This window comes from Vollenhovia emeryi, unplaced genomic scaffold (assembly GCF_000949405.1).
Source record: "Vollenhovia emeryi isolate VEMERY1.0 unplaced genomic scaffold, V.emery_V1.0 DF939204.1, whole genome shotgun sequence".
NCBI classification, from domain to species: domain Eukaryota; kingdom Metazoa; phylum Arthropoda; class Insecta; order Hymenoptera; family Formicidae; genus Vollenhovia; species Vollenhovia emeryi.
In genome coordinates this window covers 491,663-504,857 of record NW_011967162.1, presented here as the reverse complement: position 1 = coordinate 504,857, position 13,195 = coordinate 491,663, and the positions used below count along the sequence as shown (strand labels likewise).

Here is a 13,195-nt window from a genome sequence, read left to right as displayed (position 1 = left end):
CTCGCAATATTTTAAGGAGATCCTAAAGGTTTTTTGTTAGAAGTAATCTTTTAATTTGCTTCATAGAAATGCAAAACTCTTTTACGGAATTAAAATACGCAGCAAAATCTAGACTATGCTGGTCGACTTTATATAAAAAACGGAAAAAAAAATTAAAAATTTCGCTCATTTTTTGTACACTTGACAATATTTGCTTGATACAAGAATTCTACAATAAATGTATACAAAATGAGACCAGCATGCTCTCGGAACAACATATAAGAACAATATCGTGCAATTAGAACTAAAATTAATAGCCCAGAAAAAAATTACTTCTAATAAACGCAAGTCCAGAAATCCAAGTCTAGAAGAAGAGAAAAGGGGCAGTATGGCGTGTAGTTGCAGGCTTTTTCGAGAGAGGTCGCTGCCAAGTATCTGTCAGATTATCAGTAAAGCCATGGTGTCGACGGTGCTAGAATTCGATCCAAAATCTCGATCTGAGCAATGTGTAGCTAATAAAATTGGTGCTTTTTCGTAAAAGTTGCAAATTGATTGGCTATAAATTTCTCGGACCGAGTAGAACTTGGAATTAAAAATGTCGGCAGTTGACGTTTTTAATTCCGTCTCCTGTCTTATCGACACTGATCGAGTTCGCCAGCGGCTTTAGGATACCCTTAAGACAAACATTTTAATACGAAGAGATTTCTCAGTGCGTTCAAGAATGGAAATAGATCGGCCGATTAAAACATTTTTGTCCCGACTTCAGATTGCAAACGGCACTTGCCTGAGCGCGCGAAATTTTGTCATTCGTGATCTTGAAATAATTAAATAATTTCTTAAATATGTGAAAACTATTGTAGCCTCAGTATTTTCGTGTATTATAATAGAATTTTTATCGTAAAATGTCATAAAGAATTTGTCACTAAAACATTTATCGCTGGTTTAGGGACGTCTATACACACACATTTATCTACAAATCTTAAATTTGCATTGTAATTGAAGTGTAATCTTGTCCTGTAACATTATTATTCAAGAACATCGATATCGTATTTGGTATCAATCAAACTTTGAGGACATCTTATCGGACGAATAAAACGGAGGGCAATTTCGAAAAAGTAATTAGCAAATCCAATATAACTGCGGCTGTATATTTATCCAACTAAAAGCAAAGGTAGAATTACTGGGTACTAGCGCACGATATCAAACGCGTATGTTATAATAACTTACATTGAGTTATATCGAGTTACTTGAATGTTACATATATACGGGTTTGTCGGATAATAATCGAGTAAACCTCTGGGGGATACGCTGCTTAACGATCTCGAAGAACTAACAAACTAGGTAGTGTTATGTCTACGTATGTGTTTGGGAAACACAACAACAACGACGACGACGACGACGACGATAGCAGCTACTCGGCGGTAGGATTACGGAAGAGTGCTACGCATTCAGAATTTTCTCGTCGGGAATATAGCGTACAGTTTCACCGCGGAGTCGTTTAATCACCACAGAGACGTACGACTCTGAATGAATGAATTTTGCGTCGTTGGAACGTTGAGCTTTTTACCAATAGCAACAATTCCGATCTGCTCGTACAATACGTCTCGTCATTAAAGAGCCTTAAATATAAATCTGCTATTTCGTTTGTAATTTAGATTCCCGCGCAAAAATATAATTTATCATTGAGCGAAAGAAAACTTGATAAATTATATAGTTACCTTATTTAAGTCGACGATCTTAAGTATAATGAATTGAAATATAGAGTCGAAGAGAGCGCGCCTTTCGACGCTGTCAGTTTCATTTTTTTTTGTTTTCATCTTCGAATCAAGTCAGTTCACGTACACGCATAATCGAAATGATTCCACGCAACGGGAATTATTGTTATTTCTATTCTTCGGCGAAAATTTTTATTCACAAAATTATGCTTTACGACCCGCAATATTTCCGCGTCGATTTTACGTTATTTTTATCGTCAATGTCATCGTAAAACAAAATAACGCAGGAACTCTACACCGTCTTAAAACTGAAGTCGCAAAGCCTTCGCACGTTGGGTGGCGACGTTACTTACTTCTTAAAGCAACTACTACCTTCTATAAAGTATTTTATTACCGACCATCTTGTTCGAAGGAAACACGCGCGCAGAAAGGGTGACGCTTTTATTACTTCATAAAGTTTCTCTGCGCGATACTTAATCTATTTGCATTTAATTGTTTCGCCTGCATAATCGAGCTTCCTCGAGTGCGAATCTTTGATTATTTTTTTTGGTCACTTGGAGAAACGAGGCTCGATGGCACAAATTTAGGGGGATAATTTAAAAGTTGAAACGCCGGGTTACATTAACCGTCTCTCTCGTCCGCTATTCGTTGTTGATCATCAATCTTTTACGTAAGCCCCGTAGTCGACCGTAAAGCTTTTTTACGTGACGGGGCTGTCGTCTCGTCGAGTCTGCATTCCGTTTCTGACGCGATTTAACTCGTACATTTACCACCGGCGGAGCATCGGGAAGGAATAACAACGAAAGATCCACTCAACGCCTTGAAGGCGTAATCTGGAGGCGGCCCTGACGTATTCACAGCGTCGCTCCCGCTACCGTGGTAACCGGTTACGCTCGGTAAAATGCTCTTTTTACTACTGACATAGCGTCGCGGACGACAAGCCGGGCTTACGATTATTACGTCGCAGCCTCGAAGCCGCAGTCTTTCCCCTCGGAAAACGGTCGGGAAGCGGAGCGTCGCCGCGCCGCACGCGTCCGGATTTCCATTATAAATGCCGCAGAATTCATTCGCCGTCGCCGTCGTCGCGGCCACGAGGACCTCGCATTAGGGGAGAGGTGGCGTATCAGCCCCTCGGCATTGTTTCGACGGAAGGCTATTTCGTCCCCGGGAAAAATGGCTCGCGAGACGCCGCCGTACTCGTTATATTACATAATTCACCAGATAAGGCGACTGCGGGCACGGGTGATTTGAAAGGCTCGTTCGTTGCCCTCTTAGAGATAGGGTTACGTGGACGAGGGGCGGGGGGGGGAGGGGCGTCGAGTGCTACTCGGATGGAGGGTTGTTCGCGCTGCGCTTTACGCTAATGCGCGTCGTTTAACTCCCTCCCCTCGCAGAAAGGGTTGCATATCGAAGTGCATTCGCGGCGGGGACTGCTCTAGATTTCTCTTTGCGCACGAACGCGAAATCAATGGCCTGACACGTGACGTCGGCCCACTCCGCACGAATTTACCGCGCAATTAATGCTTGGAAAAAGAAAATTGTATCACGCGAATATCGACTAATTGCAAGGCGACCCGCGGGGAAGCGGAACTGACTCATTATTCGCATTGTAGATCGCAGAAGAATGATTAATACGTGAATTTCGACCCCCTCCCTCCCCCCCTTCCTGCGTGAAAGTACAAAGATTCGAGGATATAAATCTTCGAGCAATTTTCTGAAAATTGGCAATTACGTTATAGCCATTAATCCTCTGTCTCCGCTTTCTTATTAGAATATCGCAGTAGCGTCTGCAACTAATTACTTTTGCAACATCCGGTAGTCGCGAACATCGCGTGTTGTATAATGCGATGATTAATGGAGATATTATTTATTTCTCGAAACGCGAGGGGCCCAATCTTATGTCGAGAGGAATAATTATGTACTCTTAAGAATACGCGGAGTTGTCGCGAGACTACCGTCATTTTTTTCTCTGTCTCCGACTTTCGTTAAATTTGTCTTCCGAGTCGATATAACTTCAATTCCCGTTTCCCTCACGCCGCTAAATATAAATTGCAAAATTATTACGGTGGAAACTTATTATTAAACTGTAGCAAGGAATGGCTGCGCTATAACGTGCATAACTTACGAGCATGCAGCAATTGCATTAGTCCAAATAACGCGAGAATCACGCTACGTATTTATGGAATGCAAAAAATTTGCGTTCCATGTAAATCATGTTAGAGCGGGAAGTAATAGAGCCGCTCACGCGCTACGTAAGTCATCTACTTTTGCAGATACGATTTAGCTGCTAAAAATGATTAAGCGAATGCACTGTTTGCATGTAAACGTGGTAAAAGAATATTTCATATAGAATAAATTAATTAAATTCTCGATAATATAAACATAAAAATAACAACGGAGAAAAGAGAATGTAACGCGAATATTGTTGCCCGAGTTGTACAATCAACTTCACTCCATTATGATTACAATTCGCGAAAGCAAATTGGCGAAAACAATTAACGAGTGTTCCGACTCCAATTTGAGTCATCTAAATTGTGAGACTTGATTTTTTTAAAATCTATTGTGTTCAAATTGGAGTCGAAACGTTCACGTATTGTAATCACAATTGAATACAGCTGTTTACGTAACTCGCGTAACAAAAACCGCGTTACACTCTCACGGCCAACTTGTTAATTTGTGCTTAACATTTTATATTTTTCTACAATGTAATGTATATTTTTCTACAAAAATATTTCTGTCTTACACCATCGTAAAAGAACAGAATCGTGCCTGCGCAGTACTACACAGGCGTGATTCTCCCTTGTCACGATAGTGGGACAGAGAAAGAAAGCCTTCTTAAAGCTTCCCTGTCTCACTCTTCACAAGCTTCAGCTTATTCAATGGGACGCTCAGTCTATATTTACGATGTCTATGGATGCGGCCGTCCTGCGATTGACGTTGCTAGGCGCTCGGGAAATTGTTTATGACACACGGCGCAAGGTCTACGTATAATAAACAACTCCCCGCGCGTCTAGCAACACCCATCGCGGGACGGCCGCATTCTTCGCGCGCTTGAGTTGGGCGGGAAGCCGGGCTAAGGTTGCGATTTTTAATAATTAATAACTCGTTAACTATTGCGAAAATTGCAAAATGGTAGAGGACTTTTCGACTCAGTCTAGTCCGCTCTATCCATTAGTAAGAGGTGAGGCGAATATTACATAACACCCTGTATATTTGATTAGAAATCATGGAGTAAGTACTTCACTCACATTTACCAGCGCCATTTTTAACGTCAATGCGAATCCTCATCGGTCTGTATTAATCGTGCATACTCGTACCGCAGCTTTTGTCGAATAGAGGGGACCACGAAAGATATTTGTTAAATAATTCCGCATATCGCGTGTCGTACATCACGTAAACATCGCGCCCCTTTATTAGGACTGACAAGTAGTCCATGTTTCCACGGGGAAATGCGAAATAATCAAAGAAACACCGGGACGCGACGAGGGGCCGCGCGCGTAATTCACGCAGACGCGTGAAACTTTAATCCGCGCCGCCGTGCGCAAGAAACAAAACGGGCGACGGCGCGTCCGCGCGGTTTCACGTGCGGCTTCAGATCGCGGGTGGATAATGCCGCGGCGTAATCTGTATTAATTTATAACTTGGCGTACGCGGCGTCGCGTCGGGCGCTCGCGTCGCGCCACCGAGGACTTTATCGCATCAGCGCGTTTTATTCCGCTTCCGCGCGCGGCGCGGTTCGCGAACAACAGCGCGACGACGATACGGGAGGGAGAGGGTGGATGGAGGTCACGACGCGGGGGATCTGCGGAAACCGGGCGGAGGCCAACCCGGCCACGCTTTCACAATGGGGGCGAAAACGCATTTATTCCGCAGTCGCGTTTTTATTGTCCCGCAGCGAAGGGAGACGCTCGGGGCCCGGCGGAAAACGGGCGGCGAAACTTTGATAATATCCAGCGGCAAGTTCGTCGACTGCGGCGCGGCCGCGGAAGTGGAGACGATTCCGCTCGGGGTCTTAATTGAGTGCGTCGGTAAGTGAATATGAAATACGTAATGTCTCCCCCTCCCCTCCCACCGGCAGATCAGAGATGCATCGCGACCTTATGGCGGCCACTTTTCAGAAATATCCGCTCGCTTGTATTACGTGTTACGCTCCGTGGTTCTTGAATAAGGTGCTCCTCCTAGTTATCAGCGAGTTACTTTCTATTAACATTCAGGTATTTGCCGCGCAAAAGTAATTGGGAGCGTCAATACAAGTTACTCGGTTGATTCTCGATTTGCTGAGACCGTTAGCGAATCCGAGACGTCAGCGCAAACGCGGATAAATCGCGAGCGCGAAAAATGAATAAGTCGGTCACTTTATTCTGCCGTTGTTAGCATAAATTAGCCGCCGTGTTAAAATTCGGTCGGTTCGGCGGATCGTAGCTATCAGCAGTCCATTACGTAATCCGTTTGTATACCTTGCCGAGGTGTTTATCAAAGCGACGAATGTAATTAAATGTATTAAAACCGGTTACGCGCTGCCAGCGTTGTTGCGTAATCAACCGTGGCAAAATTGGATGAAAACGCAGCGTTCGGCCATTGCCGGTAGTAAATGAAGGGCGAAATGCCAAAAATATTCAAAGGTGCGGCGCTCATCGATCACGTAAAGATCGGCCGATGAGGGGGGGAAAAAAACCAGGTGTAATCTCGTTTGAAACAATATTTTATCTTCCTTGCCCGCGGGGATTTATTTTACATAATTCAGATAGCAAACAGTTATTGATGAAACACGGCTTCGCGAGCGCCTCTTTATAATCGTATATTTAGCAGTATTCATTAACTCGATCGCCCCGGCCGTATTGCACGTTGAATGGCAGTAAAATTGATTAATAATCGCACGATGAGCTTTCCCGTCGGTGATAAAAGTCTGTTATCAATAATTTCCTACGATTCGCGAACGTCCGTTTAATGTGCCCGGATTTACCAAAAATATGGACGGATGTTGTACTACTACTGATAAAAGTATCGGCAAATTAATGCCGTACTCTGAAATGCCTCTGTTAAAGTGTATATTGATTTGCATCGGTACACACGGTATACGGTGCGCGGCTTATCAACGACTACTACAATGCGCGCGATTCGTATAGAAATCATTTTACTTTGCAAATATTAATCCAATAAATACAGTTAATTAATTGAATTGTTAACACTTTCTGAATCGACGCAAATATGGTATTTTGCGTAATTCAAGCTGTCAAGATAAATTTGCCGGAATTCGATAATGTATTCTTCAAGCAAATCAAAATGTAATGGAACGTAAATTCGTATAATGCGACCTACACGAGAGTTTCAATTTAACGGCTCGGACTCGCGAAAAACCCCTTGCAATCTTGAGAGATTCGCGAATAAACTTTTCGCAAATAAACCAATACGAGCGAATTCCAAAGCGATACATGAATCATCCTCCACAGTTTGATACCCGCGTAGGTAATAAAACAAATGGAAAAACGAGCGCGCGTGACAGAGCATGATACACGTGGACGCGTGTCGGTTCATTGCCGATGTCAGATCGTTGGTTCCATGAAAGAGTATAAAGAAGAGCGATGAGGGGAGCTATGAAGAAGGATCGCCTGCCGCTTATCGCTTGTAACGAGCTGTCTTAAATCCAACATTTTTTATTTGTATCCTCGCGGCAAAGGGCAGCGAGGTGTTTCGTGGAAACGTTTTCCCGCCGAGAATTATTTCTCAAGACTGCCCGATCGGAAAAAGAGACATCGCCCACGAGTGCATCGGTAACGTTCTCTCTCAACGCGGATATATACGCACTTCCACTCTCATAAAGCTATCGGCTACAGCGTAAACCGCTTAATCGCCCCTTCTTTCAATGCCAGTTTTGTTGGCTCAAGCCGGGGGATTATGTTCCTCGCGCAGCATTGTTTTCCCACTTGCCGTCCCCCACGAGCGAAGGAGCTCACGCAAAATTTACATCTCACCGATGCCGTCGTTTGTGGCTCTTTCGCCGAGGACTCGATCGAGTGAAAGCGCAGCCAGATTATCCTTCATAGCCTCCCGCTAGTTAAAGCTAGTTTAAGTACACTTATCTGCCGTTCGGCAAAATGAAGTTCAAACTTTCCCGCGAGCAATTTATCGTCGTAGTCAGCAGATGCATTGCTCGACAATCTACTGTCGAGTACGCAGCGGTATTTTTAAAGAATATTTTCTTCTCGCTTATAATTCATTATTTCGAGTCTGCAAACTCTAAAGTTTTTGGGAGTAAAAATAGAACCATGGAGTAAAATATTCGCTCTATTGGAGTAAATTCACTCTCACAGAGTAAATATTTGTTGCAATAGAATAAATATTTCACTTCATGGTTCTATTTTTACTCCAAAACTTTAGAGAGAAGATTGTGAGTTGGATTTCGATTAACTTGACATCCGATCTGAAATTAGCGACTCGGAAAGCCATAGAATATGTATTTTCAGATTTATTAATTCATTAGAATAAAAGTTCACAGTATAACAAGTATGCCCGCTTTCTGTCGGTCCTTGATCTTTTCGTTCTTCCCGATCACGTGCTATTCCACCATGTTTTTGGCCAGAACCCAGAGGCATGCGCGCGCGCGCGCGCGTGTGTGTGTGTACGCGTTAAAGCTACATTACCTCACATACAACTTTTCTCTTATTGGTTGGGCCAAAAAATGACGGATGCGCAGAAGGAATCGACGTAAAACCAAACAAATGACGGAGTGGCATACTAGTTACACTATGGTTCAACTGGAGAACCCTAGTTAACCCTCATGGTCCTTTCAGTAAGTATTTTTCACGCGGTTGTCCACGGGTTAATTTTCAACACAATTAACGATACTCGCAAAATACATAGTTGCGCGCAATGATAAATTGTAACCGTTTAAAAAGGTCTAAATAGAAGTAACGTATTGTCAGACAATATAATACTAATAATCGCAAATGAATTGTAAATCTAACATAGATTAAATGCCATATCTGATATCACCGACAGCGAGTGCGCATTATTTAATGAGGCGTTCGTCGAATTAACCACTTGGCGTATTTCTATCAATATTAATTATGGACATACGTTAATAAATGATAAAGTGAAATGTATTGGGGATATTCGGGCGTAATCGCACGCTTGGTATATTTTTCAAATGTATAAACAAAATATTTAAATTGTCACTAAAGTGTTGTATTTATAAAAAGCATTTTAAAAAATCTGTTCGCTTCGCCGTGACGTTACATTGAAATGGCGAGGTAAAGCTCAAATTACCAAATAATGACGGTGAAATTCTGGAGGGACGATCATGATAAAACTGAAATGAAGATGGATATACGGGAAATGGTACGGTAACGTTCTAGGATGGAATAGTTCATCCAGCCCAGATGGGTCATTAATTCATCATAAAGTCGGATTAATTAATAAAAATTACTTGCAAGTAATCGCCAGTTCAACAAAGCGAACGCGCAGAAAATGGTGCTCGGGCGACTTCAGCCGTGGGATTTAAGTAAATTCGCAACGTTTTATCCGAAATGAAAAATGATCACGTGCACGTTCATGGTTTTACGAAGAAAGTCTAAATTTTTACGTATTGTATTGTATTGCATGCTATATATAGCATTAAAAATAATTAGAAATTATTCATCGATTTAAATACGTGAATTTGCTGACGACAATGATTCCATCTAAGCGAAACTGTGTTGTATGTCCGAAGAAAATCGGCGCGCAGGACAAGTGGATAAACGGTATATGAATATTCATCTAATATATTTACATATTAGAATAAAAACAAATTATTGGGCTACCCACATTCTGCTTGGGCCAAAAAGGCGTTCTCGTTTCCTACTAAATTTTAAACTTCAAATTAGAGACTGTAGTATGAGTAGACGAGAATAGTTTCAAATGAATAATCCGGTATACATATATAGGTATATATGACATGTGACGTAAAATCCGCTCGGACTGATCGTCGAAACGAGATATCCGAATTACGTGCGGATTAACATCGAAACCCATATAGATTAGCTTGGTCGCGATGATCGGGACATGAGCGAAATAGACCTATCTGACGCTTTCGATACACGTTGCGTGCTGAAAACGACCGCGTTGCAAGGATGATTAATTTCGGCTCGTAAATTGCTTCGAAAATTTTCCTGTGATTAAGTTATAGCTACATTACTTGGGAGTAGATCGTGACGAAGAGTAATGACGTATCGTCGCGTGCCGAGGCGGCGCGGGAATGCGGCCGCATTTTAAATTCATATCGTCCCTTCCACGAAGGTACAAGTTATGATATAGGGCGACAAGTGTTAACGGCGAATCGAATAACCAAGTTCTTGCGGGGGGAGGGGGGAGGGTAAATAGCTTTGTAGGCGTGTGCTAGACACATCTATTTATATTCATATCCGTTCGTATCTGCAGACCTATATATTTGCGCAGGCGGCGGTTAAGCCGCTCAGATAGAGCCAAGCCAATTGCATAATCCAAGGTAAGGTAGAACTTCCCAAGTGCGCAGTTATTATCATTTCTAACAGCCATATCGACCGTTTTCGCAAGGGAGATTAGCCATTACCGCACCGATCGGATCGGCGGGAGCGTGCAGTAGCGCGGCTTACTTACTTATCATCGATTGAACAATTCGTAGTTGCGATCAAAGGCGCAGTTATTACAATAGGAAACGAAACGAGCGGCGCCCGACTTTCATTGTAACCGCGTTACCGTAACTCTTTGTGGGAGAGCCGGGCGCGTTCATCCGCGTGCATCCAGCAAAAGAGACTAATTAATATTTTTCCGATACGTAAGACTGCGGGGAGAATAATAGGAATACTAACTGACGCGCGCACATTTTATTCCAATAGTGAATTAGCCCCGTTCTCCCGCACGGTACATCGGGCCGGATTCGTAGATTGAAAATTTACCTCGCGCTACTCCTTTTTCATTTCGTTGGGAAAAAATTTCACGATAACTGCCACGTATTTTTACGCTACAATAGCGCGCGGACGAAATTGACGCAAATAGAGATAATGAATGAGAATTTTCGTATTGACACATTTTCGTATTGAAATGTCGCGCGAGTTTTTCTGCGCGCTTTTTTTCCCCCGAAAACCGTGACGTTTCCATTACCTGAAATAAGCCAGGTCCCCCCCCCCCTCCACATATGATCGAACAGGTCTAATTAACTTTTATCTGCGACGTTAAATCGCGGATGTCAACTGATACCTTGTGTTTATCCTCCAAGGGCTAATGCGCAACGGCGCACATTATTTCCCGGACGCGTCAGATAACGCGGACTTATATACGCGTGGGCAATGTATTACGATATTATCGCCCCCTGCACCGGCGGATGCATCCCTATATTCTATAATAATCGTACATTACGGAATTTGTATGCATGGCGTACGGAAGAAGCGGCGTTGCGTTTTACGTGAACAGAATAATGCTCGAATTACGTTGCGCTTTTCCGCCCGCGGAAAGAAACTCCCGCGGCATTTTCTCGCGTATTGCATGAACCGTTTCCTAGGCGGCCCTGCGCGAGGAACGACGGCCCTCGGGCCTCCTTAGGCTAATATTACATTTGTCGTACGACAAATTTTTCAGGCGTGTTGATTCTCCTTCTTCCAGTGCACGTCCATTAATGGATATTTGCGATCACATTTTCCATTTCCTGTTTATTCTTAGCTGTGTGTATTAAGTCTCCGATGCTCCTAATTCTGGAGACCAGTGTCTGACGTTGCGCATACTTGTATATCGTACACTCTATTTTGTACCTTCGATAATTAACTGCAAAAGTTGGTACTTGGAGCCACGTATGATGTGTCCCAGATACGCAGTCTCTCCCCCCTCTCCTTAGAACCTCTGTGTTAGTTATTTTCGCTATCCGCGGTATTTTTAGGATCCTGCGATATGTCCACATCTCAAAGACCTCTAACTTGTTAAAAGCGTGTTGATTGCAGAATACAAAGTTCTTGAGTCTCTAGAAATGTTCTATTCCGCAGCCAATCAACACGCCTGAAAAATTTATGACAAACGTACAGGAGAGTCTCCGTGTATAAGATACCGAATTCATTTTTTTTTATTGCCGGAAATCTATAGGCACAATTATAAAATGTAACAGCTCGTTTAAAGGGAATTTAATAAGCTTTAAGATGCTGAAATGTGTGAAATTTAATTCAATTATAAGTTTTTTTGAACGTTAGAAAAATATGAAAAATGTGTACCTCGCAATATGAGGTACCCCGAGAGGTTGCTAATAAAGTGCAAAATACATAAGTATTACAAAGATAGAAATCTCTTTAAGTTGCCAGTAATAAATAACAATAATTAAGCTTTTAGTCGACCTTAACCAGCCAGCGTGTAAATAGGGAAAATTTATTGCGAAAAATATTACCTCAGCCATGGTTTGAACCTGGACTTTCCTACTCTCTAGGCGGGCGTCTCACCAATTCGACCACTGAGGTAATATTTGTCGCAATAAACAGTCCAAAGATGATATCTTCGCATCTACTTTTCGACTTTAAACTGCGTGCCGATTCGGGTTGTCGGCAGTACACAGACCCGTCGATACGCGATTTTTAAGTAACCCCGTCCCCTTCTATAAGTATTACAATTAGACGTTTATTAAATGTTCACGAAATACAAGTCTAATGAAAAAGATTAAAACAGGAAATTTGTAGTTAACCCAACTGGCATGTTCCTTCATTTATTTAATACAACATTTCAACCTTATTTTTGGGTCCTTATCAAGTGCAATACTGCAGATCAACAAACATACGGAATAAAAAGATTTTGTTAGTTATTAAGTAAAACAAAAAGAAGCAAGTTAACGAACCTAAGTGAGTCAACGTCGTCCATGAGACAGGGTCAAATTATAAAAATACAAGTACATGTGAACACTGTGGACGTTGGGGCTCGAACTAATTCGTAGGTACCGTCGTAGAAACAAAACGAGGTGATATTACAACCCACACAGTTTTGATTACGCAGTCATGTATAGTATTACATTTAAGTTTTCGGTATCTGTATGTAAATTGATCGTGTTGTTGGTTTTCTTGATAAGGAACATTTCGGCAATTTCTCTTTTTCTCGTAAGACGCTCGCTATGCAAAATTTTTGGTTTCGACCAATTAAACCCATGGTCGCGTAATACGCGATGTTTGCTAACGACTGAGTGACAGCCTTCATGTTTCTTAATGTCACTTCTATGTTCATTAACGCGGGTCTGTAGGGGTCGTTTAGTTTGTCCAATGTAAGAGGCTTCACAATTGTTGCATTTAATACAGTAGATAACTTCTAATTTTTGCCCAAATTAAGTTGATCTTAATCTCTTTCAATTAGTTTGCCTAGTCTTTTTGAGACAGTGTAAATAGTGTCTAAACCCGCTTTCTTAAAATTAATTTTTTTCACTCAATCCTTTAAGGGGGCATATACACCTAGGAGGGTCAAAAAAATCGATTTTTGGATTTTTACATATTCATAAAGTTTAATGTTTCGAGAATGTCTGGTGCAAA

The 13,195-nt window shown here is 42.1% G+C and overlaps 1 protein-coding gene across 1 annotated transcript in view; it reads left to right on the top strand.

Annotated features, from left to right (window-relative positions):
* Window positions 1–13,195, top strand: part of LOC105561642 (neurotrimin-like) — a 218,583-nt gene that overhangs the window by 48,711 nt on the left and 156,677 nt on the right. The gene's annotated exons all lie outside the window — the stretch shown is intronic.